General features: G+C 35.4%; 1 non-coding gene across 1 annotated transcript; it reads left to right on the forward strand.

Moving 5' to 3' along the window:
* Window positions 1-3,005: 3,005 nt before the first annotated feature.
* Window positions 3,006-3,070, forward strand: LOC119627442 (small nucleolar RNA SNORD78). Its single transcript, XR_005243635.1, has one exon. It is a non-coding gene; the product is annotated as a small nucleolar RNA SNORD78 (small nucleolar RNA).
* Window positions 3,071-13,958: the final 10,888 nt, after the last annotated feature.

Consider the following 13,958-nt stretch of genomic DNA (forward strand, 5'->3'; position numbering starts at 1 on the left):
GGTTTACATTTTTGATACACATAATTATGTCATTATAGGAATATAGTTATATTTTTCCTTTTTTTATATATGCTCTCTCATCTTTCATTCATTCTTTTTCTTTTTTCATCTTTTCCTATTACTTTTTCTAGTACTAGCTAGGACCTGCAGGACAATATTTTTAAAACATTAATGGTAAAATTGGAACTTTTTTCTTCCCAAATATAGGAGGGAAAGTTTTTGTCATCTGTTTTGTCATCATTAAATATAATATTACTTGTATTCCCTGTAGGTTTTCCATAAATGCCTTTGTCATTTTAAGAAAGTTTCTTTCTATTTCTAGTGTGCTAATATCATTTCTATAGCTAATTGATTTTGAATTTTAATTGAATAACTTTTCTTAATTGAGATGATTATGTTTTCTTTATTATGTGTATTGATAGATGGTGATAATTGATTTATGAATGTTAACCTAATCTTTCTCTCTTAGTATAAAACTCATTTAATCATGATTTCAAGTATATTGATCAATTTAATTTGCTAATACTTATAAAGGAATTTTGGAATGATGGTGCATTAGTCAGTTTTCACACTGACTGAAACTAGGTCTTTTTATAAACAAAAGATATTTAATTGACTCACTGTTCTGCATGGCTGGAGAGGCCTCAGGAAACTTACAACCATGGCCAAAGGCAAAGGAGAAACAGGCACCCTCTTACATGGTAGCAGGAGAGAGAGCGAGCCATAAGGGGAAATCCCAGACACTTATCAAACAACCAGATCTCATGAGAACTTCCCTGCTATTAGGAGAATAGCATGTGGGAAACTGCCCTCATGATCCAATCACTTCCTACCAGGTCCCTACCTCAACACATGGGGAGTACAATTTAGATAAGATTTGAGTGGGGATACAGAGGCAAACTGTATCAGATGCATATTGTTTTTTTTTTTTTTCCTTTTAACGTCTTTGTCAAGATTGTACTGGTTTATGAAGTAAATGTGAATATATCTTCTCTTCTATTTTCTGAAATATATAAGATTGGCATTTTCTTTTTAAAAAAATTCGTTTTAGGGGTAGCTTCCTATTTATGCTGACATCTTTCCCATCCAATTGTTTAGCTGTTCATCTCCAAGTTCATGTACAGGTTTCTAATAGGTATTTAGAATCATTGTTTGATAATTTAAACATCTAATTCAACTGTGACTTGGCTCCTATAAGCTCTTTTATTTCATGGGCAATGCTTTCCTACCTTTTTGCTTGTCTAGTACTTTCTGTTATTATATGCTGGACATTATGCATGATATATCATAGACTGTGGATTATGCTATCTTTCTGCTTTGGAGGCATTTGATTACAGGTGGATTGTTTTATTTTCTTCAGCCTTGTTTTTTGTCTTTTTAATGATGAGTTTATTTCAGTTTTGCCCTTAGTTCTAGAGCAAAGAACTTGCCAAAGATAGTATAAAGTAGTCAGAATTAGATCTTTATTCTAAATGCATGCCTGTTTGAGGGTTTCAACTGAATGCCTGGCTTAGCTGCTAAGGAGTCTGGACTCTAGTTGAGTCAAAACTTTATCATCTACACAACTTTTCGGGCACTATCTTTGTGGAAATGTCTGCTAAGAAATCTCTGCTGAGCTGTCAGCCCCTCATCCTGCTATTATGCCTTAATGGAATTTCACTTTGCACCCCAAGAATCAGAGGATAACTCCTTTGCAGATTTACAGATAGTGAAGCCTATGGCTACCTTCCCCCTGCTAATATGCTCCACAAATTCCAGCCATGTTAGCAGCCCCCAAACACCAAACTCTTGTTTTACTCTACCCAGTGAGAATTCTCCTTCCTACTTTCAAGCCTCGGACATTGCCCTAGGCAGAAAGCCATGACAAATAGAATGCTTCCCCTCCACTCCCAAGAGGATCTCAGCCTTACAATGGCTGCTATCCAATAGCTATAAATATTTGCTTCACAGCATTTGTCTAGCTTTATAGTTGCTTAGATAATAAGTTAGGTCTAATACTAGCTTCTTTAACGATACTGGGACTAGAAGTCCTGGCTTTTTCTAGATAGCTTGTATTCATCATTTAAGATAGCAGCTTTAGCTGGGACTCTTTCCCCACCTCTGGATGAGAAGTCCCAGTCATAATGCCATCTAATTGTTTATAATTCTGCCACTATAGCATTTAACCCATTTTTTTGTGTTTATTTATTTAACTATTTGTCTTCACCAATCGATTGTAATCTGGCGAATGCATTGCCACCTCTATCTACCTAATTAATATACTCTTAGGAGCTTATCAAAATACATGACACACGGTGGGCATTCAACAAGTACATCCTAAATAAGTGATTAATTAATATGTTCATTTCAACATTTCCATGTGCCTTTCACAGCAGATGTCTTCATTATTTATTTTTGGTAAAAATAATTAAACAGTCATTTTGTAAATAGTCATGAATATTTACTATACTTCAAATATGTTCCAGGCAGCATGACATTTTCAAGGAAGTATACATGAGGGTTTATTACTTTATTGAGAATAAAGTCTATAGGGACAGGCAATTTACAGTACAGTGTGATAGAAATCTAAAAAGATGCCAAAGAGTTGGTCAGGTAATGTTATGCTATGCCAATGAGTTCTAATATTAGTATTCACATAACTAATTTTCATAGTCCTGAAATCATCTGACATTTTCTTCCCTTTGAACTATTTATTTTCAGGATGGTAAAATTTTATTCACATACAATAACTATTTTTAGGAATAAGAAGGTCAGAAGCACTAAATTTCTTCAACCCTTTCCTACCACATGTTTAGAATTCACAAACCAGCTTAACAGCTTAATAAAAGATTGAATTCTCCTTCTTCTCCTTCCTCAAAATCTTCTCAAGACATCTAAAAAGCATTTCCTAGGTTTAATGTCAAAATAGAAACTAGCAATTCAGGGCTGAACTCCTAGGAGCCCTCATTCTCTGTGAGCTGTGGAACCAGGCTCTATTTTGAAAATTATGGAAAATTGAAGTTTCTCTGTAATGATATCGGTCAAATATCTGACCTGAAATGATTATATAGACAAATTTAATACTGAAGAAAAGAAGTTTCTCATAAAATGAGAAGACATTAAACAATACTCTGATGGTAAGAATTTCACCTAAGAATGTATGGTTTTGATCTCTTGGAACAAAATTGACATTGAACTAAGACATGCCAACCACACAGGAGTGGCATGGGTTTTAGTCACAGTGTCTTGAGTTTAATGAATTACAGTAGAGAGCCTGTGTCACTCAGCTCCACAAATTCCACCACCATGAAAAGTTTCCAGGGGTTGGTAGAATATGTTTGTCCTCTTTTGCTTGCAACCCTGGTAAACTGCTCAAGAAGAATTTTCTCATTCCAGATGAGAACAAATAATGCCCTTTCTCTTCTAGACAAGTGACTATTTATTCCCTCCAAACCACAGATGCACAGAATAGTGATAAAAGTACCAACTTATATGCTGCCTCCTATTGAAACTTCCAAAGACCAAAAAAGGGGGAAAAATGTGAGGGGGCTTAGCCAAAAGACTTATTAAAGCTATACAGATTATCTTACATTCAGGCAATATATGATGCTGGTGTAGGGTTGAGGAGGTTAAATATTATTCTGATACACGATGATGTTCGGGTACAGTTGGAGGTCAGTATTGCACCAATAGTTGCATATTCTCAGAAATCTGGGTCCTTTGAGGTCTGGCCAGAAAAGGAATAGCAGTTCTGTCAGAGGACACAATAATTTCAAGAAGAGTAGCACAGACTAGGTGCATATTCTGATGCCAGAAGACCTTTTCAGACAAGGTCAGCATGTAACAGAAATGGCTTTTAATACAGGACAGTCCAGATTCCCAATTGTATTGACATGTTGGGCTACCCAAGCACATCACAGGTACAAAGGAATTAGGATGCTGGGGCTCATTTGGGCTAAATTACTCACAGGTGCTTTTAAAAAGGTGGCCGATTGAACTTACACATTTACCTCTATATCCTCCCTAAATCCCATGAAATGACCAAAAGCATGTGAAATAAACCCAAAAGATAAAAGAATTGAATAGGAGATGACAACAACCCAATTTTAGACCTGAAAAGCAAATGAGCAAGTGGTTTCTCAGTGAACAAACTAAATAGAAAAATAAAAACAGAATATGCAAAGAAGCAAAAAATAAATAAATAAAGCAAGCCAATTCACATTATAGAACACCAAAGTTTAGAATTTGCAGACACTCATGAGTTCTGAAAGTTAGGGTTCCCTTGGGGATGAAAATCACAAGAGCAAAGAATTTTGTGTTTTGAAAACAGATATTTCCATTGTGTCTAAAACAATGTTTGGCATATTGTAGTACTTGATAAATATTTGTTGAAGGAATGAATTAATAAATTCAAGTCTTTGTAAAGAACAGCTAGATCTCCACCACTTTATAGGACTGTAAGTTTAATTACTAAAGAGATAGAACAGAAGGGCTCTGGGTTTAGAAACATCAGATACAGCAGAGGATGAGGGTAAAGATAAAATTTGTGTCTGTCCCCCTAAAGGATGAGAACCAGCCCTCTCTGTTTGCCCCTGAGAATACTACAGGTTTATTCTCTGGGAAAACAGTTTTTAAGAGAAGAGATCTACAGATACTGACAGAAATTCCTAAATAAGCTGCACAGACAAACCTACCTATAATGAATCTCAATAAACATATTTTCCTCTCTCTTTTCTTACACCCACCCCCCCGCCTTTAATCAAGTTTAGTGACTCACTATTAAACTCATGGATTACTACACATTTGAGAAAAGTCCCTAAGATGACAGAGATCAATTTAAAACAAAACAAAACAACAACAACAATAGCAATAAAAAACACAGGAAAAATAGGAAAGAAACTTGGAAAATAGAGACAGTGTGGAAGGCTGAATACAATTAGCAGTGGAAAAATAACCCACCCATGTTATGCTCAGAGAAATAATTGAGGTTGCTGTTTCCACAAAAGAAGAGATGATTACAGAAAAGGCAACATTTAGGAAAAAAAGGAGTGCTCTTGAAACAAAATACAAACATGGCAAAGGAAAATAAAATTCAGTAGAAGTTTTAGAAAATTGACCAAATCTCAAAAGAAGACCCAAAATACAGAAAGGAAAGGAAAGGAAAGAAAAGGAAAAGAAAGGAAGGGAAAGGAGGGAGGGAGGGAGGGAGGAGGGAAGGAAGGAAGGAAGGAAGAAGGAAGGGAAGGAAGGAAGGAAGGAAGGAAGGAAGGAAGGAAGGAGGGGAAAAAAAGAAAGAAAGGAAGAAAGAAGGGAAAGGAAGGAAAGGAGTGAGAAAGAATGAAAGGAAAGAATGAAAGAAGAAAGAAGAAAGAAAGAAAGAAAGGAAAGAAGAAGAAAGAAAGAAAGAAAGAAAGAAAGAGAAAGAAGAAGAAAAGAAAGAAGAAAAGAAAGAAAAGAAAGAAAGAAAGAAAAGAAAGAAAGAAAAGAAAGAAGAAAGAAAGAAAGAAGGAAGGAAGGAAGGAAGGAAGGAAGGAAGGAAGGAAGGAAGGAAGGAAGGAAGGAAGGAAGGAGGAAAGGAAAGAAAGAAAGAAAGAGAGAGGGAGGGAGGGAGGAAAGAAAAAAGAAAGGAAAAGGAAAAGGAACAAAGGAAGGAGGAAGAGAAAAAGAAAGAGAAAGGAAAGGGAAAGCGAAAGGGAAAGAAAAAGGAAAGAAGGAAAGGAAGGAAGGAGAAAGAAAAAAGAAAGAAGAAAAAAGAAAGCAAGGAAGAAATGAAAGAAGGAAGGAAGGAAGGAAAAAGAGAGGAAGGAACTGATGTGTTTGAATATATAGAGACAAATTTTCAAATGTTTGAGAATTTAGAATTACTAATAGGTAGATAGAAACCTAAGCAAAGTTAAAAGAGATAATTATTAACTCCAGGAAAAGCAAGAAATAAAATACTCTTTTCTACATAGTGTAAATCCAGATGTTCTCAAGTCATAAAAAGTCCCATCTGCAGATAATATTTACATGATCATAAGGGTGCACACACTGAATATTGATCAAGCCACATATGATATAAACTCTATCGATTATATTAGAGAATATGTGCCTGTGTGTTTGGAAAGAGGACTGAAAGATGCTTCCCAAAGTCTTCATTTGTCACAGTAGAAAAGAAATAGATATTCCATAAAGTTGACTAAATATAAAATTTGCCCACAAGCATCCTACATAGAAATAAGAAAGTATATTATCTAGAAAAAATTTTTAAGATGATTTTAAAAAAAATCTCCTCTGAGGAATGGGAGTTTGTGTGACTTGCAAAGTACAGTAAAAGGACTACTTATTTTGGCTATGAGCCTTGCAGAACTAATCGATTAGTGATACTCCATGAAGTATTTCTTTGATAAAAACAAAACCAAACTTAAAGAACTCGCCAATTCTTTGCAATGAATCCTAAAAATGACCTTTATTAAATATACTGTTGTCTAAATTCATCATCTTTTTGTACTAGCAACCTTACTTCAATGGCCTTAGGGGAAGTCTTAGAGGCACCTGAACAAGACACAGCTATCAGATAGCCTTTTTTAATACATAATTTTCAGTAAAATGACAAATCCATAACAAACTGTTTAATATGCTCCCACATGTGAGAAAAAAAAACTGATACATTACACACAACAAACATGTGCGTGCTTGCTTGCATGCACACAGACACTTGTTTATTATTCATAGAAATATTTTAGAAATAACAGCAAGAACTTATAAGCCTGATCAATTTCTCAAGTTAGACTTAGATCCTAGCGTTCAGGGAGACCATACTATATTACATAACTTTATTACAGTTTGGATTTGTTGTTTACTATGTGCATATATTAGCTTTTTAATCTAAACAAGTCTCCTACTTTTAAAAAATAAGTTTATAGAAAGTTGGAGAGAAAAAATAATGTAATGTACGCAAGATATACAATCACTTCTATTTTGCTTTCTCTCTTATTTATCTATTGAATACATTTCAGTATGATTGTCCTCTATTACAGATTATTTTTGAAGAATGCATTTGTGACTAATGTACAAAATAGCAAATCTGAAGAAAAAATTAAATTCATCAATATGGGTGCCTTTTTTCCTTCTCTCCCTTCTTAATTCCATGAAAACATGTTTGGCAAATTTGTTTACAATATTTTAATCTAACTTTATATTCACTATTTGAAACTCCGTGTTTCTGTGGATTCTATCTTATAGGGGCTATGTAATGTTATATTATGTTCATGCACAATGTCTCTTGTAACCATTTCCCTACTACAATTTGACTTTTTCAAACTAATATTCTCAATTTTTTAGCCTTGCGTAGTTTGAGTTCTGTTTTCTGTCAGCTTACCAGTAGGTGACGCTGAGTAGTAGCTATAAATAATCCCGTTTTAGAATATGTGCTCCACTAACATCCTTCCTCTAGAGTGATGGCACTGAGCCAAATCAGGAAGTGTTTTAAACTGGTTTTCTGGTAGTGGGATAGGTTTCCTCTATTTCATTCATATTCTCTCATATTCTTCCTCTTCTGAGTAATTCCAAATGTGGTTTCAAGATGACTGCCTACAAACAGGGTTATTGCCTGTGGTTCTGACAAAGAGAAGATACAATGCTCCAGAAAGTATCTCCCTTCTTGACAAAGCATGTGCACAGGCTTAACCACAATCTTCTGCTGCAGTCAATCACTGCAAACTTTCAACTGTCCATGCACTAAGCTTTGTGACATGCCCTGTCCCTGGTCTTTCCCATGGAATCTTCCAAAAATATTTCTCACAACACTATCAGATCCATCTTATTATCCAACTGTATAGATGAGGAAACCAAGACCTAGGCAGTGAAGTGACCCTTTCTACTTCCTACAACAAATACACTTAATGGAAGCAGTCTGCACTTGGAGTCAGAGAAACACAGTTGTGTTCTGATTCCTCATCAAACTAATTGTTTATCTCCAGCAAGGATTTAACATCACCAAACATCTGTTTACTGATTTGTAAAATAGGAATAATAATGTGTGACCCCAAAGCTGTCTTGATATTACATGGGAATATATATGAATGCCTTTAACACAGTGAGTCATAGGTTCACATTAAAACATTCCAAATGCAAAGGAAAAACAACAACAAAAACTAATTTCTCTTCCTCTTATCCCTTCCTGACTCAAGTGCTTTCTCAACTCCCCACATCTGTCTCTCCTCCCTTCTAATTTAAGAACCAGAGATTTTTTTCCCCCTCTCTACCACCCTCAAATTTTCTGTTCCTTTAATTTGCAGTAGAGCATACTACCACTCACTTGCATTAATTGCCACTTTGCAGGAGAAAGAAGAGGCAATAATTTAAATCACAATTTCCTGATGCTAAACAAGTGTACCATGTTTTCCTACAATTAGCGCTTGAGGGAAGCAATGTGTCCTGGATGTAGCCCAACCCTGTCAATCTAGGCTGATGTTCTATCTCTCTTAGTGATTAAAACCACCTTTGCAGATTATGACAGTGAGAGCAATCTAGCATGGCTGACTTCATCTTGCATCTAGCCCCATAGGCTGGCTCTCCTGATGCATTCCTGGGTATGGGCCAAGTTAACCATGGAGGAACTTATTTTATGGTTTACTTTTGAAGCACGAAATGACAGCATTGCTTCCCTAAAACTAACATTCTTTTTTCTCAGGGACTGAAAATTTATGAAAGGCCATGAGATTAGGATTATGGGAGGGGTTGGAACTCTGCTAAAATGTAAGCATAATTTCTTTAATCCCTTACTGCTTAGAAATCACGTGACCAGAGGTCACAAGATTTATGACTTCGCCAATTGCTCCTATAGATAACATCACTATCATAGAACCTAAGATTGGTCTTTTGAGAAGTTTTTCATGCTTTTTTGCATTCTGACAACTGACCGACCCCACCTGAATCCATGACTCATGACTGAACTGGTCCTGTGGCCCTCACCCAGAGGCAGACTTAGTGCATGAGAACCATTTTCCTTACCTCTATGATTTCATCCACAACCAATCAACAGTACCCATTCTCTAGCCCCCTGCCCACCAAATTACCCATTAAAACTCTATCTTTAGACTTCTTGGAGATACTGATTTGAATAATAACTCCCCCATCTTCTCTGTGGTTAGCCTAGTGTTAATTAAACTCTTTCCTTACTGCAAGACCATGGTCTTAGTAAATTGGTTTTGTCTGTGCAGTGGGCAGCAAGAACCTGTCAGGTAATTACACTATTTCATGGTAAATAGTCACTGTATTAGTCTATTCTCACACTGCTAATAAAGACATACCCAAGACTGGGTAATTTATAAAGGAAAGAGTTTTAACTGACTCACAGTGCAGCATGACTGGGAAGGCCTCAGGAAACTTACAGTCATGATGGAAGGGAAAGCAAACGCTTCCTTCTTCACATGGTCATAGTAAGAAGTGCCAAGCAAAAGGGGGAAAAGCTCCTCATAAAACCATCAGATCTCATGAGAACTCACTCACTATTAGGAAAACAACATGAGGGGAACCACCCCTGTGATTAAATTACCTCCCATCAGGTCTTTCCCTGGGGGATTATGGAAACAACAATTCAAGATGAGATTTGGGTAGGGACACAGCCAAACTATATCAGTTACCTATTTCCTTTTGCTTTTTTTGTTTTTGTAGGTAGAAAAGGGGTAATGCTCGCAGCTGGTTCTTTTTACAGTAATTGCTCCTATGTGATATAAATATTATATATAATATATAATACATATTATATGTAATATATAATACATACTATATGTAATATATTATATTATAATATCTACATAATTTTTCGATATTCTATATAATATAGAATATAATATAGAATATAATATATATTATTATATATAATATAGAATATATTATTGTATATTATTCTTATATATTATATATAACACTATCATATATATACATGATAGTAGAAGGCTCACTGCCATCATTTATCATACCTTTTTTCTCAACAGTGGAGCGTGTCAGTGCAGTGTAGGTTAATCTTCTCAAAATGCGTAATCAGGGTAAGTTGCCATTATCTCAACTCATTTACTTTCTGGAGTCTACTTTTGAAATATCTGTTTAAAACAGCTATGTACAGCTTGCAGTTGGTCAATTTATTGGCAAATAAACACTTAACAGTGTAGGTGTTTTACACCCGCACTCTAAAGAAAAAGGAGGTGTTTTATTTTTCACTTTCTTCTCTAAATCTTCATAAACCATTACCTCGCTATTGCCTTATATACCATTTTAATGGGCTATGAGAAGAACCTTGTGTTTTAAGAAAAAAATTTAGTACATTAAATTTGAAAACTGTGGACTGGCTATTGGTACTTTGGCTTGTTCATCTGTGACTATTCGCAGCTAAAATAACATGGACCACTTGTCATCAAGATACTAAATAGTTAAAAGTGGGAAATATTAATGCTATATAAAAATGGCCAATGTTTTTACACAATTAACAATCTTCCTTTTAGAATTGGTACAATATTTCCAGAGTGAAAAACTGCAGGTTTTGGCAGGCAAAATGTTCAGAGTCACACATGATTTCTGCTGTGTTTGACAACCTCACCAAGTAGGATGCTACAAACCTCTAATTTTGAGGTCTCCAGGGTTACTGGTTAGGTCTAATAGGACAACATAGAACAAACTAGATTAGACTGATTCAGCAGAATAGATTTAACTCAGAAGGCAATCTTGGAAGCCACTGAGTGATGAAGTAGCTCTCATAGTTGAGTGAATTATTCTCTAATAAATATTTGGTTTATGTGAGTTTAAGACATCTACTGGTGGCTCCTGGACTGTGCAATGCAATAAATCTAACCTGGTCATGCTGTTGCCACTTTGGCAAATGCATTGTCCAACATAAGCTAGGGTGGTATGGTGGGAAATTCATGAAGCTACCTCTCTAAACCTGCTGGTTGATTATTCCTGTTATTTGGTATGCTGTTAGCCTTGTCTTTATTGCAATAAGGCAAGTCATGTGCATTGTGTTGGTCCAAGTAACTGACAACCAGGAAAACTAAGTAGCCTATCAATAGTGAGACAAGCACTGGGGTTTGTCTTATATACCCATTGTACCCTGGATTTTGCCATTTAGTGGTATTGTGAATTTTATTTGATCATTTACCGGATACACCCACTTCAGAGTAGATTAAGGGATATGCAGTGACTTTGTGAAAAAGCTATGACCCAGAAGACCAATAGGAAATAGTAAACACAATGGTTAAGAGCTCAAGTTTTAGAAAAACAACATCTCAATTTGTTAAAAAGAATGATTCACTCTCTTATTGTGTAATCCTAGGAAAGTGATTTAACTTCTCTGTGCCTATGCTTTCTCATCTGTGAAATGGAAAGTATAATCATTGATATCTCATTGGATTGCTTTGATGATATGAATTAAAATTTAAAGCACATTATGTCTGGAACATAACAACTCTTTAGAAATATTAGCTATTATAACCTGGCTGAATCAAATATATTCCTATACAGGTGGAGGTCCAGGGATCTATGAAACACCACCATCAATATCCACACAGTGACATTTCTGAGATGATTGTATTCTTTCTTATACACCACCCACATTTTCCTACGGTCTTTACAAGGAGAAAAACACTTTACTAGGAATTCTACTAGGAGTTTTAAAACACTTTACTAGGAGTTCTACTTATTGCCAGTGCTATTCCAGGACCCTCATGCTCTATGTCTTTTTCTGAATTCAATGCAAATTATCTCCCAAAATACTTATCCACAAAAAATATGTTCTAAAAAAAAATGCTAAAACCCTATTTTATATAGTTGACAATTTAATATACATAAAATTTTTTAAATCTACAGAAAAATCCATAGAATTAATAGGTGTGTTTATGAAGATCATTGGATAATTTGTTTCTATTTGTTGGATATAATTAGAAAATAAAATTTTAAAAGCCATAATTTACAATAGCATCAAAATACCAGATACCTAGTTATAAATCTGCTGAAAAACATGCAAAAGCTATATAAATATTACTGAGAGAAATGTTAAAAGATCTAAGTAAATGGGCATGTTCATAGATTGGAGGACTCACTATTATTAAGATGCTAATTCCTTCTATATTGGTGTATAGGAATCAGATTATAAGATATATCTGTCCATGTAGTAGTTCCTTATCACTTGTTACTTAGGCATATTTGATTTTTCTAGTCTGCAGCTGAGTTTTTTCACCATTGCCCTGATATCAACATACAGCAAGGGCTCATTAAATTCCCTTCCATCTTCCCAGCAAAAGACCAGAGCTCTTTAAATAGAACATCTCTTTATATACTCTCAATGACCTGTGAAAGAGCTAATACATGAAAATTCAAAGGGATTGTTAACTTTCTATTAATACTTAACCTCATGACTCAAATCTGCAAAACCTAGATTTTCACGAAGCTGACTTATTGATCTGTTAACAGCCCTGCACATATTGAGAAGATGATAAATGAAATCCAGAAGTGAAACCACCGAATTCCAAAGGGAATCTAGGGGAATCCTAGGTCAGGATCTGAATAAGAATGTAAGATTTATTCATTTTTCAACCATGCTTCAGCCAGTCTTTAAAGGCAGGCAACAAATGTAATTTTTCTTGATCTCCATTAAGCCCTTTATGATTATTTTTTAGAGAAGGGGTCTTGCTATGTTGCCCAGGATGATCTGAAACACCTTGCCTCAAGCAATCCTCCTGTCTAAGCCTCCCAAAGTGTTAGGATTACAGGCATGGGCCACCAAGCCTGGCCTGCTCATAATTGGCTTATTTTCATCATATTGTGTTTACTCTAATATCCTTGGTTGCTGGCTTCACCATGTCTTTCAGCCCACTGGTTATACAACTCCACGTCTTCTTTCTGGCTTCATTCTTCCTATAGTTCTTTCTTTCACTTTGGTATTTCCCATTGTCTTGAGTGAGAAAATTCTCTCTGTGGTCTCTGATACTAGGAAAATCTATCTTGGTTGTCCATTCTCTTGAAACACTAAATCTTGATAGATGTTGCCATGATCTAATACTTATGTCTCTCCCAAATTCATATGTTGAAACTAGTCATCAATGTGATATTAGAAAGTTGGGTCTGTGGGAAGCAATTAGAGCATGAAGGTGGAGCTCTCATGAATGGGATTGGTACCCTTATAACAAAAAGACCCAGGGGAGCTCATTTGTCTCTTCCATCACGTGAGGTGAGGACACAGAAAGTAACCAGGAAGTGGGCCCTCACCAGATACCAAAGCTGCAGGTGCCTTTATCATGACTTCTCGGCCTCTGGAACTATGAGAAATACATTTCTGTTGACACCCAGTTTATGGGATTTTTTATAGCAGCCCGAATGGACTAAGGCAGATGGGAAGTGGGACATAACCTAAAATGAATATAGCAGAGTAAGAGAGAGAGAGAGAAAAAAAAAAAAAAGTCATAAGAATTCATTTCAGAAAGCTAAATCCCCACATTAGGGGAAGCTAGAAAAAATTATCAGTTATAACCACAGGGTGCCTGAAACTATGTCCAAAGCAAGAAAAAACAAAGCTGGAAAGCAGGGTAAATAAATAACAAAAGGCAAACAAAATTACTCTGCCTTTTTCAAAGAGAATAATGACCAAACTGTAAAGGAGAGAATAAATGTTCTCCAGAGAAAACTGAAACTCAAAAAAGGTGAGGAGATAGAGCTCCCAGCGGCCTTATGAAAAGTTTTCTCTTTAGATGAAGATAAATTGTATCCTAAGTATTGAGACAACTTATAGTTGTGATGCCAGTGATATTTAAGAATCATGGGAAACCACAAGAGTCCTAAAAGACCACAAGAACTTCATTTAGAAGAAAAATAAAGATATTGGTTCTTCAAACTACTAACTAGACAGCTAGGTGCCATAACCTGTTAGATTTATATAAACACAGTAGTTAAAATGAAAATGAAAAAGATAATTAAATATTGTCTCACATAGTAAAAAATTTCTAACA

This window comes from Chlorocebus sabaeus, chromosome 14 (genome assembly GCF_047675955.1).
Source record: "Chlorocebus sabaeus isolate Y175 chromosome 14, mChlSab1.0.hap1, whole genome shotgun sequence".
Taxonomy (NCBI): Eukaryota; Metazoa; Chordata; class Mammalia; order Primates; family Cercopithecidae; genus Chlorocebus; species Chlorocebus sabaeus.